Source organism: Lonchura striata, chromosome 9 (assembly GCF_046129695.1).
Source record: "Lonchura striata isolate bLonStr1 chromosome 9, bLonStr1.mat, whole genome shotgun sequence".
Lineage (NCBI taxonomy): Eukaryota > Metazoa > Chordata > Aves > Passeriformes > Estrildidae > Lonchura > Lonchura striata.
The window spans coordinates 29,286,382-29,300,514 of NC_134611.1; positions in this window are offsets into that span (position 1 = coordinate 29,286,382).

A 14,133-nucleotide genomic window follows, 5' to 3' on the forward strand; every position below is an offset into this window, starting at 1 on the left:
TGGGCTCAGAGACTTGGTAACAGGCGCCTATAAAATGGAAGGAACAGGCAGTTTTTAGTCCACCAAAAGGTCACCTACAGGGCATCTCTGAGCCTGGATTTATCCCTTCATTTTGTCTTTGTGAATGTTTCACACAGACTTACATATAGGAATAGACTCCTCAAGGAGCCTCTTCAAAGTTTTTATAGGGGAAACAATTTGATTCAGTATTTCTGTGTTACTGTTTAATCAGCTATTAATGGACGCAGAGAATATTTGATGTGCTTTCTCTTTGTAGACTGTGGATTTCTACTAAGTCAACTGAACTTTATCTTCAGAGAAATGGAATATTCTTTGCATATCATTTATTGCAAGGGATTCTATTACAAGGAGGTGGAAGTGCAAATGGAATTTTTATGGTTTTGTATTAATAAAGAGATGCTAATTCCTCTGCTTTAAGCAGATTATCATCAGCCTTCAAAGAGCTGGGGAAACATGTTGCTTTTAAGGACATAGATAATCTGGGCAGAGATTAAGGCACACTTGTTCACTATGAAATTATCCTGAATTTTGGGAGGTCTCATTTGCTAAGTGTCTTTCTGTTGACTTTAATGGAATTCCAGATTGGGTTGGACTGGAAGGGACCTTAAAGCCCATCCCGTGCCACCCCTGCCATGGGCAGGGACACCTTCCACTATACCTGGTTGCTCCAAACCTTGTCCAACCTGGCCTTGGACACTGCCAGGGATCCAGGGGCAGTCACAGCTTTTCTTAGGGGTGGATTTGAGTGTGATTTGTTTTGGTTTTTAAATCCCTTTCTACTTCCACAGCTGAATTCCTCTATAACTCCTTGAGTTCATATGAATAAGTTGGAATGAGCAGGAAGATAAACATCACCAACCAACGCCTTGGGACAGACAAAGAAAATTTAAAACTAAGTTCTTACTGTTTACTTATGTTGCTGCAGATTAAAGACTGATTGCCATATTTAGGTTTTTAAATGCTCTCTTTTATAGTGGTCTGAAATATGGTGGTATCCATTTTATTTTAATGTCTTTCAATCTCCTATCTTGGAATTTAATTTGGTTTTCTATCAGGTTTTCTTGTCTTACCTAGGGTAATTTTTTTACACAACATGATTTTTTTGTTATAAGTTACTATAGCAACTTGGAAAAATTAAACATGAGAAATCTGTGGAGACTTCAGGCTATCTAATTTTTATGTTCCTGTGATTTTTTCCTGTAGAAAGAGAAGTTCTACTAGATCTAAATATAGCCAAATGTACAGGAATCACTTGTCATAGAGCAGAATTCATGCAAATGAAGAAACAATTGCATATACTAAAAAGCAGAGTATAGAGAAAGGCTCTAGGAGAAGGTGGACGAAGAGTTAAAAAGACAGCTCAAGGACACAATTCCCTTGTCCTGTAGGGAATTCACTTCCAAAACTTCAAGTAAAAAACTATTTAATATTTAAAGCCTTTTATTTTTCTGGGTTATTTTTCATTAAACAGCTTTTGGTTATTTCTTACCTGGATTTTTCAGCAGGAAATGTCAAGGCCTGGTAAATTCAAGGAGCAAAAGTGTCAATGGAATTCTCGGACAATGCTCTCAGGCACAAGGTGTGATTGTTGGGTACCTGGGCAGGGCCAGGGGTTGGATTTGATCCTTGAGGATGTCTTTCAGGTTAGGTTATTCCATGACTGATTCTATGCTTTTAACCTACATATGTGACATATGCTCAACAGGTTTACTTTTGAGTTTACTTTTGAGTTTACTTTTTTGGTAAAAGTCTGGATTTAGAACGAGTACAGACATTTCTCCCTTCAATATTGGCTCTGGTGACACAAATTCAAAACAAATGTTTATTTGCAAATTGTTAATTTGATCATTTTGGAAACTGAAATGGAAATAAGTAGCTATTTTATTAATTTCATTACAGATCAAAATCTTCATTCTTCAGACCATCTTTGGGAAAGCTTGTTCAAAAACAGAGGCACCATATTTGTTACAGAAATATTTAATTTCTCTGCATTCTTGCATTAAATATGCACATAATTATCTGAAGTTTGTCTGCAGAATATGAAAAAAGAGACTTTTTCCCTTCCTTTTCACCAGCACAGAGCTTGGTGTCATCTTGGTGATAGAATTTGAGCAGGTCAGTGCTGAACCAGGTTCAATCTCTAGTTTCTCTTGAAGTTTCTCACCCCTCCACTTCTCCACGGGTTTCTCTAAATAAACTTCTCTCTCCTACTGTTCAACAACTTCTTTATTCATAGTAAAAATCATTAATATGAATTTAGTTAACCTAGAATGAGACAGCAGTGGGGAATGTGAGGGTTTTGTGCACTGATATTGCCTGTGGAGGTCTAAATAATAGATGGGGCTGTCACTCTCCTGACAATAAACTCAGGAAACTCCAGTGTTTTATGAGAAAATTCACATTTAGTTACAAAATGGATAATTTCATCATTTCAGCCAGGCTCTTGAGGAAGCACCCAGATATTTCACTTCATCTGTTTATTGTCCAACAGCTTCTGGCTTGTTCCCGGTGATGAAGGAATAAAAATCTCTGAGGGAATAAAGAAATCAGAATCTTCTGAGATGGGAGGGACCCACAAGAATCATGGAGTCCAAATCTTAGCCCTGCACAGAACATCCCCAAGAGTCACAGGAAAAATCTTATATTTGCCATTTTGGAATAAATTCAAATTCTTATCACTCACAACCATTTGCATAAAATAATTTCACAGCAATCTTCCCAATGTCATTCCATATCCTGCTTTAGGTGTGTAGGGAACACTCTCAAGTCTTCCATAAACCATAATAATGGTATTTATGATTTCTCACTGACTCCATAAGCAATTCACATCTCCAGGAAAGATTTAACCCTGAGACTTGGCAGTGGAAGTCCTCCTTACTTAATCTTTATGATCAACATCAATTTTGGTATTTAACATAAGAAGTGAGCCTTGTGATCAAAAAAGGAGGATTTTCCTCCACTTCAGCCCATAGATTTGTAACTAACCACAGCCAGGGGAGTATTTCCAGATGACCTCTGTGCTCCTGAGAATCCTCTGCTACACAATGTTATGAAACACTCAATGCTAGGAAAGCAAGGCAATTTATTTTGTTGTGAGACACAATGTTAGACACTGAAAAGCAAACACATTCCCATACAAAATTAAAGAAAAAGAAACAATAGATATAATCCAACTAGAAATCTTATTATCTGCTGATTGGTGAGCAGGGCAAAAGTTAACATTCCAGCCTGCTGCCTGTGTCACACCCAACAAAAACTTGGCATTTGTGTTTCTTGGGATGGATTTTTCTCCAACCCCATGTTTCATGTACTGATAAAACAAGTCTGAAAATCAATAAAAGAGCAGGGAGAAATCTGCTCATACCAAAGATGTTGTTTCTTTTTTTTTTCCCACTTTTTTTTCTTCATTTTGCATTTACTTTAAAACTAGTTATTTTTCCAAGATGCTATTATTTTTGAGATATATCTAGCCCAGTTTTTGTTGGGGATCTAAACCTTTCATATGAGGAATGAAGCCCTTTTCTGATGCCTTTAACTTTATTGTTTCATAAAAATTATCTCCTGACAGTATCACACCTAGAACTTTGATTTATATTTATTATTTATATTGATTGTTATTTGTCTTTTCACTATTGTATCAACCTCACACTTATTAACTTTGCCAGTTTTCTACTTCCAAGAACTCATAAAAATCTGGCACTATAATCCCAAGATGTACCAAGCTCAATGCAAAAAAAGCAAAAAATAATGACACATTTTCAAGCTGTTCTGGATCCCATCAGAAAACTTCCAGCAAAAGAGGAGAAAAAGACTTTTATGTGGAAGACACGCAGAAAAAAAATTCAGTTTTCTACAGAAAAAAGACTTTGTCAGCCCACAAAACCAAATGTCCTAATATTAACATGAGACTGACCCACTAAACCCTGGTTATGAAGCCCCACTTTTCGTTATCATGAGTATCAGGTTTACAGTGGGGTGAGGAAAACCTTTAACTAAATAAACTATAATATATCATAACTTAATATATCTTAACTTTATAATTTTCTTCCTAGAAATATCATTCATTTCATTGAATAATTTGTTATTGATTTTTTTAGTCTAAGATTCCTTAAGCTGCAAATGTCAAGGCAATGTTATATGAGGAAATGCCTTTATGAGCCTTGAATATAAGAATCAGACTGAATTCTTTGAAAAAACAGTTTTGCTGGAATATTTCCTTAAATTTTGCAGGAATTATATGCAAAAAAAAACCCCAACTTTATAAGAAAATAAAGACAACACCCATTGATTTTTATTCTTAAAGATTATAAGACTTGATGAACCTCCTGAGGGCTACTTATAGATGCAAATCAAGAAAGTCAACCAGTAGAAATCAAATATTTTGTTGGTAAAATGAAAGAGAAGACTGTTGGTGTGTGAGGAAAATAAATCTTATTAATATAAGAAAAAACATCATTGGTCTTTGTTTTCAAGGACTTGTTTGTACACAAATTGCACAAACAGAAAGCTGTTCATTTAAATGTTTCTCCTTTTCAGTCAGGCAGGTTTAAACAGAAATCTGTAACAGGAAATTGAAATAATTATTTTGCTCTTGTGTTGCAGCCCCAGTTGCAGGCATTTCTTGTATTCTGGACATTTCCTTGGAGGTAGTACAAATACAAATATATAAATACAATCTTCAGTCAAGGTAGTGAGATTGCACCATCCTGGAACTAAGCCTGCTGAGAGACCTGGCATTGAGCTGCCGAGAGAAAGGAGGGCTGGGCTCTGTGGTTGGCTTCAATCCCAGAAAAAAAGAGATTTTGGGGGGAAAAGGCTGGGCAGAAGTGTCTGTGTGCAGCACAGGGGAGCTTCAGGGAAGGCTTTATAAAAAAAGCCCCAAGGGAAGACTTCCAAGGATGCAGAAGGGCAATCTCTGCTCTCTTCTGAGGAGATAAATCTCATGGAAAAACATTATCAACCCTCAGGAGGATAACACTTGTTCCCATGTGCTTTTCATGGAATTAATACAAGGGTATTTAACACTGGGAGAGTAACTCCAGATGCCTTTGTTCTTCATGGGGAGAAAGTGGGAGGGAATTCTCTTCCTGCTGGGGATTATCAGGCTGACCTCATGTAGATACCAAGGGGAAAACACATGGAACAAGGTTTTCAACCACCAACACCCTCCTGTTGAAAACCTTTGGCTCTGGAGAACTCCTGCATGGGAGAGGTGCCTGCATTTCCCCAAATTCCACTGAGCCACACCACATTTGCCTTTTGCTAGACTGTGGACAGAATAAAAATGTGACTTACTTTTATTTCTTCTCTCTTTTTTTTCTTCTTCTGGACAGCTCATGTTGTCCAAGGACCACATATTGATTTATATTACACCCAAATGCACTTCCTGAAGTGACATTCCTTCTCTATTCCACTTATCCTGCTGAGCTGCACAGGACACTGCCCAGATTGCTGCCAAATTCTCTGGAAATCTCTCCTTCAGAAACAGAACAGGTTCACAGACAAAATCCAGCCCCTCGGTGTGCTGTGCTGGCTGCTGAGGAGGTGGAAGCCTATCCCAAATTTACAGGAATATTCTTCACTGGAACTTTACCCTTGTATAATTAAATTTCAGAGCAACCCCTCCTCTCCTTCTGAGGTTCAGCCAAGCCTCAAATGTTTTCACTTTGTCCTGTTGGAACACCTGAAGCCCATTAATCATCACTGTCTGACCAAGGTAATTATTAATGGATGTCCCAGGCAGCAGTGATCCACCTGAATTTTAGGGTCACATATTTTCTTCAAGATGTTGTTGCTGCTGTATTATAAAGGGTAGCTCATTTTTAATTAACAACATAGAGCAAGAAACCTCTTCCTTTTTATATAAGGGCTATATGACAAGACAGAATTACAATTTACTTTGCCTTTTAACTTCTTTTTTCTAGTTAGTGCTCTAAACCATCTATAAAACCATGCCTGGTTGAATTTGGCAGAGTGGTTTTCTGTAAATAATATTAAATATTGAGGCTATATTATTAAGTGCTCATGAGTAGAACAGTATTTCTTTGAAAGTTTTCACTGCTGCTTACAAGATGAAGATGGTGTCCAAGACAAGCCATCTTGGAAATAAAAGTTGAAATTTTCCTGGGATAGCCATGTAAAAGTCAGGTGTCTGCACAACAGTGGGTCATGATTCAGTCTGTTGATAATACTGCTATTAATTTTCCTTAATTTCCTTTCTCTTATCAAGGATTAGCTTCTTTAATGTTATTATTATTGGATGGTACATCAGTTATTGCTGTTGCTGTTGTTATACATCCTGTTCTCATTGAAATTGTGAAAAGAATATCTTTATTTCAGAGAAGGGCTGCTGCACTTGCAGTTTGTCAGTCCCTAAATCTTCTGTTAATAGTCAGGAATTGTTGATGTCACCACAGGCACATAAACCTATTTTTTCAAAGGATATAAAAATTATAAAATCAGGATACTTCTCTGGTACACATAGGGACATCTGCACCTTGTCTTTACAATGAATGCATGTTTATTTTTATGTCCCAGAGAAGAAATTTGATATCTCAAGCAAGGAGAGTCAATAGGTACAAAGCAGATTATACCTTCTAAACATGGCATACAGAACCTAAACAATTTCTAAGCTCATGTCTATCCTAAAACCCAACAAAACAAATATACAAACTAACAGAAATCCCCTCTGGACATGGCTGCTGCTCCTGAAAAGTGGTCAGATAAGTCACAGTGCTACAACATCAATATCAATTTCTTCTGAGAAAGCAGAGTAATGATTTTACTAATTTAAAATTTCAAATCCTTTCAGCTTTAGCCCTTCCTGAAGCATTCTTCACCTTAGACAAAATCCATCCTTCATACGTGGTTAACTGGGAGTAACTCCCTCTTACCCCTGCTCCTTGTGGGTGTGTTGATGTGACATTTCCTGCTTCCCAGAAAATGAAGTTATATGCAATAAGGTTTTATGCAATTCAATTCATGATGCTACAGCTTATAGATAAATATCTATAGGTATTTTAGTGACAGAACTCCACGGCTCTGTTGTGGTTGTAATTAAAGAATATGTCTTTATCCCTCCTTGTGTGCTGAGAACTGAAATCATTCTTTTGGCAAATGGCAGGAACAAAAATGTCTTTAAGAGTGCTGCTGCAATGGAATTACAGAATCCCAGAATGCCTGAATATGGAAACAAGTCCCAGCTCAAAGGGAACGAGCTGCTGGATTTATTTGTGGCAATAAATCCCAGGATACAGCAGAGGCAGGGCTCAACACAAGTTTTAAATGGGGTGAGGAGAAGCTGGAATGCTCTGATTAATTGGGATCCAGCTCTCTGTGGTGGGAGGAAAACCAGACTGCCACACCTGATTGCAGGAAGGAAGGGGGAGCTGATTAGGTTTATTAAACACTGACTCATTTAGGTGATGAATACAATTAAATCACATTACTATTCTGGATTTTTGTTTGAGCTGTATCAAAGCCCGAAACTGAGCTGTGTGTCACACTGAAGAATTGTTGCTGGCCCAAAGAATGAGTAAAATGTTAGTGTTTAACAATTTGTGGGGAAAAAAAAGTGAATTGGACTAAAGGGATGAACTAATCTCATTAATGTTTTATTGTTTTGTTTGATCTAAGGAGAGTTTGTAATGATGGGGCTTCTAAAGCTGGACTGTGACATCATTAAGTGTTTCAAGAATGAAATCTTTGGCTTCAGCTTCAGCACTCTGATATTTGAACAGATTGAATTCAGGACGTAAATGGTGCAATACTGATAAATTAATTACTTCTGTCCAAAGAAAATCTAGGAAAATCTACAAAAAATTCTTAATAAAACCTACAAAACCTCTAAAACCTCTAAACCCAACAAAATCTCTAAATAAATATGTGTGTTAAGCAGATAAAATACATTATATAGAAATGACATTCTATTTTAATAAAATTTAAATATTTTATCTCTGGTGTTGATTTTACTTATTTAACAGGAAGTGAATTATACCAACACTTTTCTAATTTTTAAATTACAATTTAACATATAATTATTTGATAAGAGTAGAACTAGAATTCTGTGTATTTTTATCAAAATTGCTACCTGTGTTTGCAAAACGTGTTCTGTCAAAACTGTCATATTTCCTCACGAGGCTGCTTGGAGAACACAGTCTCCCATCAAGAAAAAATGACTTGCTGTAATATTTTAATCTACAATTATACACAGCACATATTTAAAATTAATGTATCCTTCTGTCTGGTTTTTGTGTTTAGTCTCACATCTCATTTTAAGGTGTAAATATTTTATAGGGTAAGTATTTTTAAGTGGCAGTTGTAGTCATTATAAGAACTGCTGATTCTCTGGGGTTTTTTGTTGCCGAGGAATTTGTTGTTGGTAAAATCATGGAATTATGGAGTGGTTTTGGGTGGAAAGAACCTCAAAGCCCATCCAGTGCCACCCCTGCCATGGGCAGGGACACCTTCCATTATCCCAGATCTGCTCCAAGCCCCATCCAGCCTGGCCTTGGACACTGCCAGGGATCCAGGGGCAGCCACAGCTGCTCTGGGCACCCTGTGCCAGGGCCTGCCCACCCTCACAGGGAACAATTCCTTCCCAATATCCCCTCTAAATCTCCCATCCTTCAGCTTAAAGCCATTGTATTTATTTTCAGATTTTTCTCTTCTGCCTTGTAAATGCACTTAATGTCTAACCTGGGAAAATTCCATCTCCAGTGCCAGCGGCTCAAACTTTGTGGTCACATCAGTTTTGGATACTGGTTAAGACCAAAATTCAAATTAATTATATATTAATTTATATCCAAGTAGTGTAGAATGCAGCATTCATCCCAGAAGAATGAGGCTGGCAAGGGCACAGCTTTCCATCTTTTCCAGACCAGCAGCAGGGAAAACTGCTCTTGGTGACTCCTTTGCTAGAGGTTGAATGCCAGTAGCAAAAGATTTTCCTTGGTTCTGATGCAGAAGACATGCACAACAATGGTCTGACATTTAAAGACTTAATTTATTATTAGCAACAGCATGAATGATTAAGACCTCTGCAACAGGGAGAGCTTAAACCTTCAGCTTTCCCCCTCTAGAAAATTATCTTTGCTGTTCCTTTCCATGCCTGGCTGATCCTCATCTGTGTAACTCTAAAACCCAGAGCTGCAGCTCAGCACAAGCAGATGGGTGGCATTTCCAGCACCACGTACCCTGCAGAAGTTCAACACCATTTCTGAAATTGTTACACTGCAAAACATGCCCATCAGCTCAGCTGACCTTTCAGTCTTCCTTTGTGTTCATTTTAGGATTAATTATTCCATTTCTTGTGCTTGTGAGCTGTGTTCTGCGCCGAGGATGTGCAGGCATGTTTTCCTCCCCTGCCAAACCACCTCCCCTGCTCTGGCCAACAGAAAACACAGCTCTGCTCGTGCTTGTTGCACTCAGGAAGGCAAAACTACAGGCTTTTATTAAATGTCACTGCTGAAACACAATTTACTTCATGGTTTTTCATGGACAATGGTCAAATGAGCTCCTAAAAACATCTCTGCAGTAATATCTGCTTTCAAATGCAAACAAATTGAGAGCAAAGATAATGTTGATATTCCAGGCTTTGACACTTCTTATAAAGCTTGAGAAAACTGGGTTCTGTTAAAGCATGTTATTTAATCAAGGAAAGGTTTAAAACTTCAGATAATAGTGGTAAACTGAGACAGGAAACAGTTATTGCAGCAGTTATGCCATCACTGTTATGAAAAAAACTATTAGATCATTTGTGAAAAACAACTATACCGGGATTCATATCCTGAATATCAAAGAAATAGTTTCTGTCTAAAACCAGAGAAAAGGAAGAAAAAAATCATATATTCCTCTAAGATTAATGACATTGCAGTATCTGTTGTGCATGAAGCGCAGAGTTTACACCTGCCTGCAGATACTTCTTCAGGAAAAAAAAAGCTTATTTTAAGTTTTGGTGCAGAGCAAAAGGTGGACCAGTGCCTGACCCTGATGTTTCCCTGGGTGGATGTGCCAATCTGAGGCTTTGTCTGTTCAGCCGGAGTGGCTGAGCTTGGCAAGTGACATTTCTCCCTCACCCTCTTCCCCTCTGCTTCAAAAATATAGATCCTGCTTTGAATTTCCCAAATCTGAAGAGCCTCCCAGCCGTATTTTAATCTTTCCCAGTGAGCTGCCTGTGCTGAGCAGTGCAGCAGCGTGTCCCACGCTGGCTGATGTGCAGCAATCAACTCTGGAGTGGCATCAGCCGTCTCATTAGTGGGGGGCTTCTTGCCTCCTTTTCCAGGAGCAAAAGGAACCATCAGATCTTTTCTCCTGATTCCTCAAGTGCGTGGATAATGATCAAAATGGTTATTAGGGGTGTGTTTGGCTTGCCTTTAAAGGATGGGGAGATGCTGCAGTGACCTCAAGGAGCATCAAGAGCAGGAGTGGAACCACAGATGTGCCACTGGGTCACAGCAAAGCTCTGCCTTCTCTTTCCTTCTGGAGGATAAAACTGAGAAAATACTTTGCTTTGTTGCTTTTGCTCTATTCTTCACAGACAGCAGAGCATTTTGTTCCAGCAGTTGTTGGGTTTTGCTATTAGGGAAACAAGGCACGTGGGTGGACATATTTCTGTATTGTTTGCCATTAATGCAGGGCTAAATCTTTTAGCATGGCTGCATAACTTTGGGAAGGATGAAATAAAATGAACAACAACCACTATAATCTCTTCCTCTCAATTTTTGTCCTCATTATTTTCTTCCAATTATCTATTCAGTCCTTCTGTTGCGTTGATATTTAGATAAATAAAATGGGACAATCCTATGCAAATATTAGGATTTCTTAGAACTTTATAAAGAGGGGGCCATAAATATGTGTTTTTTATACCAATGTATTTTCCAAACTAGCAACAACTTTCCTTGAACTTGATCAACTTGAGAAAAAATAAATGTATTTCCTGCTGACTTGAAGTTCTAGTAGAATAAGAACAGAGAGCAAAATGCAAGTGAAACAATTTTAAATGAATAAGGATTTTCACAGAATCACAGAATCCCAGAGTGATTGAGTTGGAAGGAACCTTAAAGCCCATCCAGTACCACCTCTGCCATGGGCAGGGACACCTTCCACTAGCCCAGGTTGCTCCAAGCCCTTTCCAACCTGGCCTTGGACACTTCCAGGGTTGGGGTTTTACTCTCAGGGATTATATCCCTTAGAATGCAAGCTGAGAAGGAACAAGACAAATGTTTTTGCAGCACATCTTATCCCTCTACACCTCCCCAAGGTGCAAAAGGCTGCAAAGTGAACGTAGCATTAAGATATTATTTAATGCCAGGCTCTGCTTTGTGTTCAAAACTGTAAAAAAAGGGTTTTAGCAGTGGGTTAAACAACTGTTGTTTCCTTGTTTGCAGTTTTGCAACCTAAAAATGACTGGAGACATTGTAAATAGGACAAAAATAATCGTATTCTTGCTGAACCCTGAGGTACATTTCTACAATTGGGTTAGAATTCAAGAAAACAAATGGTTGTGCTTGATACCAGGAGAGCTGAAGGAACAGGCACAGAAGAGCTGCTGAGTGCATTTTGGGGCTTTCTAACAGCATAAATCTTGTTATGCAGAATGGGACTGTTGGCAAGAAGCAGAAAACAGTGTCCATAAACACATGGATTTGGTGGTTTTCCTTCCAAATGTCTATGTGGAGGAGAAAGATAAGTCAAACAATTGAAAACTACTAAAAAATTAGGAAAAAAAAAAATATATATATCAAAACTTGAGCTCTCTTTTATCGGGCTCCCTTGGGTCTATCAGGGCAGCACAAGTTTGAGGTGGGGACAACTTCGGTGTGGGGTCCATCCTTCGATATAAGGATTCTTTGCAGTCAGGGCCAGGGGCCCCTGGGCACATCCTTTGGCCATTTTCCCTGGGAAAGAAAACTCAGCAGTCCAGGTTCCTGATGTCAGTTTGTAGGGCTCCCTTGGGTCTATCCGGGCAGCACAAGTTTGAGGTGGGGACAACTTCGGTGTGGGGTCCATCCTTCGATATAAGGATTCTTTGCAGTCAGGACCAGGGGCCCCTGGGCACATCCTTTTTCCATTTTCCCTGGGAAAGAAAACTCAGCAGTCCAGGTTCCTGATGTCAGTTAGTAGGGCTCCCTTGGGTCTATCAGGGCAGCACAAGTTTGAGGTGGGGACAACTTCGGTGTGGGGTCCATCCTTCGATATAAGGATTCTTTGCAGTCTGGACCAGGGGCCCCTGGGCACATCCTTTTTCCATTTTCCCTGGGAAAGAAAACTCAGCAGTCCAGGTTCCTGATGTCAGTTTGTAGGGCTCCCTTGGGTCTATCAGGGCAGCACAAGTTTGAGGTAGGGACAACTTCGGTGTGGGGTCCATCCTTCGATATAAGGATTCTTTGCAGTGAGGTCCCTGCCCAGTGCCAGGGCCCCCTGGGCACATCCTTTTTCCAATTTCCCTGGGAAAGAAAACTCCGCAGTCCAGGTTCCTGATGTCAGTTTGTAGGGCTCCCTTGGGTCTATCAGGGCAGCACAAGTTTGAGGTGGGCACAACTTTCGTGTGGGCTCCATCCTTCGATATAAGGATTTTTTGCAGTCAGGGCCAGGGGCCCCTGGGCACATCCTTTTTCCATTTTCCCTGGGAAAGAAAACTCAGCAGTCCAGGTTCCTGATGTCAGTTTGTAGGGCTCCCTTGGGTCTATCAGGGCAGCACAAGTTTGAGGTGGGGACAACATCGGTCTGGGGTCCATCCTTCGATATAAGGATTCTTTGCAGTCAGGGCCAGGGGCCCCCGGGCACATCCTTTTTCCATTTTCCCTGGGAAAGAAAACTCAGCAGTCCAGGTTCCTGATGTCAGTTTGTAGGGCTCCCTTGGGTCTATCAGGGCAGCACAAGTTTGAGGTGGGGACAACTTCGGTGTGGGGTCCATCCTTCGATATAAGGATTTTTTGCAGTCAGGGCCAGGGGCCCCCGGGCACATGCTTTTTCCATTTTCCCTGGGAAAGAAAACTCAGCAGTCCAGGTTCCTGATGTCAGTTTGTAGGGCTCCCTTCGGTCTATCAGGACAGCACAAGTTTGAGGTGGGGACAACTTCGGTGTGGGGTCCATCCTTCGATATAAGGATTTTTTGCAGTCAGGGCCAGGGGCCCCTGGGCACATCCTTTTTCCATTTTCCCTGGGAAAGAAAACTCAGCAGTCCAGGTTCCTGATGTCAGTTTGTAGGGCTCCCTTGGGTCTATCAGGGCAGCACAAGTTTGAGGTGGGGACAACTTCGGTGTGGGGTCCATCCTTCGATATAAGGATTTTTTGCAGTCAGGGCCAGGGGCCCCCGGGCACATCCTTTGGCCATTTTCACTGGGAAAGAAAACTCAGCAGTCCAGGTTCCTGATGTCAGTTTGTAGGGCTCCCTTGGGTCTATCAGGGCAGCACAAGTTTGAGGTGGGGACAACTTCGGTGTGGGGTCCATCCTTCGATATAGGGATTTTTTGCAGTGAGGTCCCTGCCCAGTGCCAGGGGCCCCTGGGCAAATCCTTTGGCCATTTTCCCTGGGAAAGAAAACTCAGCAGTCCAGGTTCCTGATGTCAGTTTGTAGGGCTCCCTTGGGTCTATCAGGGCAGCACAAGTTTGAGGTGGGGACAACTTCGGTGTGGGCTCCATCCTTCGATATAATGATTTTTTGCAGTCCAGGCCAGGGGCCCCTGGGCACATCCTTTTTCCATTTTCCCTGGGAAAGAAAACTCAGCAGTCCAGGTTCCTGATGTCAGTTTGTAGGGCTCCCTTGGGTCTATCAGGGCAGCACAAGTTTGAGGTGGGGACGACTTCGGTGTGGGGTCCATCCTTCGATATAAGGATTCTTTGCAGTCTGGACCAGGGGCCCCTGGGCACATCCTTTTTCCATTTTCCCTGGGAAAGAAAACTCAGCAGTCCAGGTTCCTGATGTCAGTTTGTAGGGCTCCCTTGGGTCTATCAGGGCAGCACAAGTTTGAGGTAGGGACAACTTCGGTGTGGGGTCCATCCTTCGATATAAGGATTCTTTGCAGTGAGGTCCCTGCCCAGTGCCAGGGCCCCCTGGGCACATCCTTTTTCCAATTTCCCTGGGAAAGAAAACTCCGCAGTCCAGGTTCC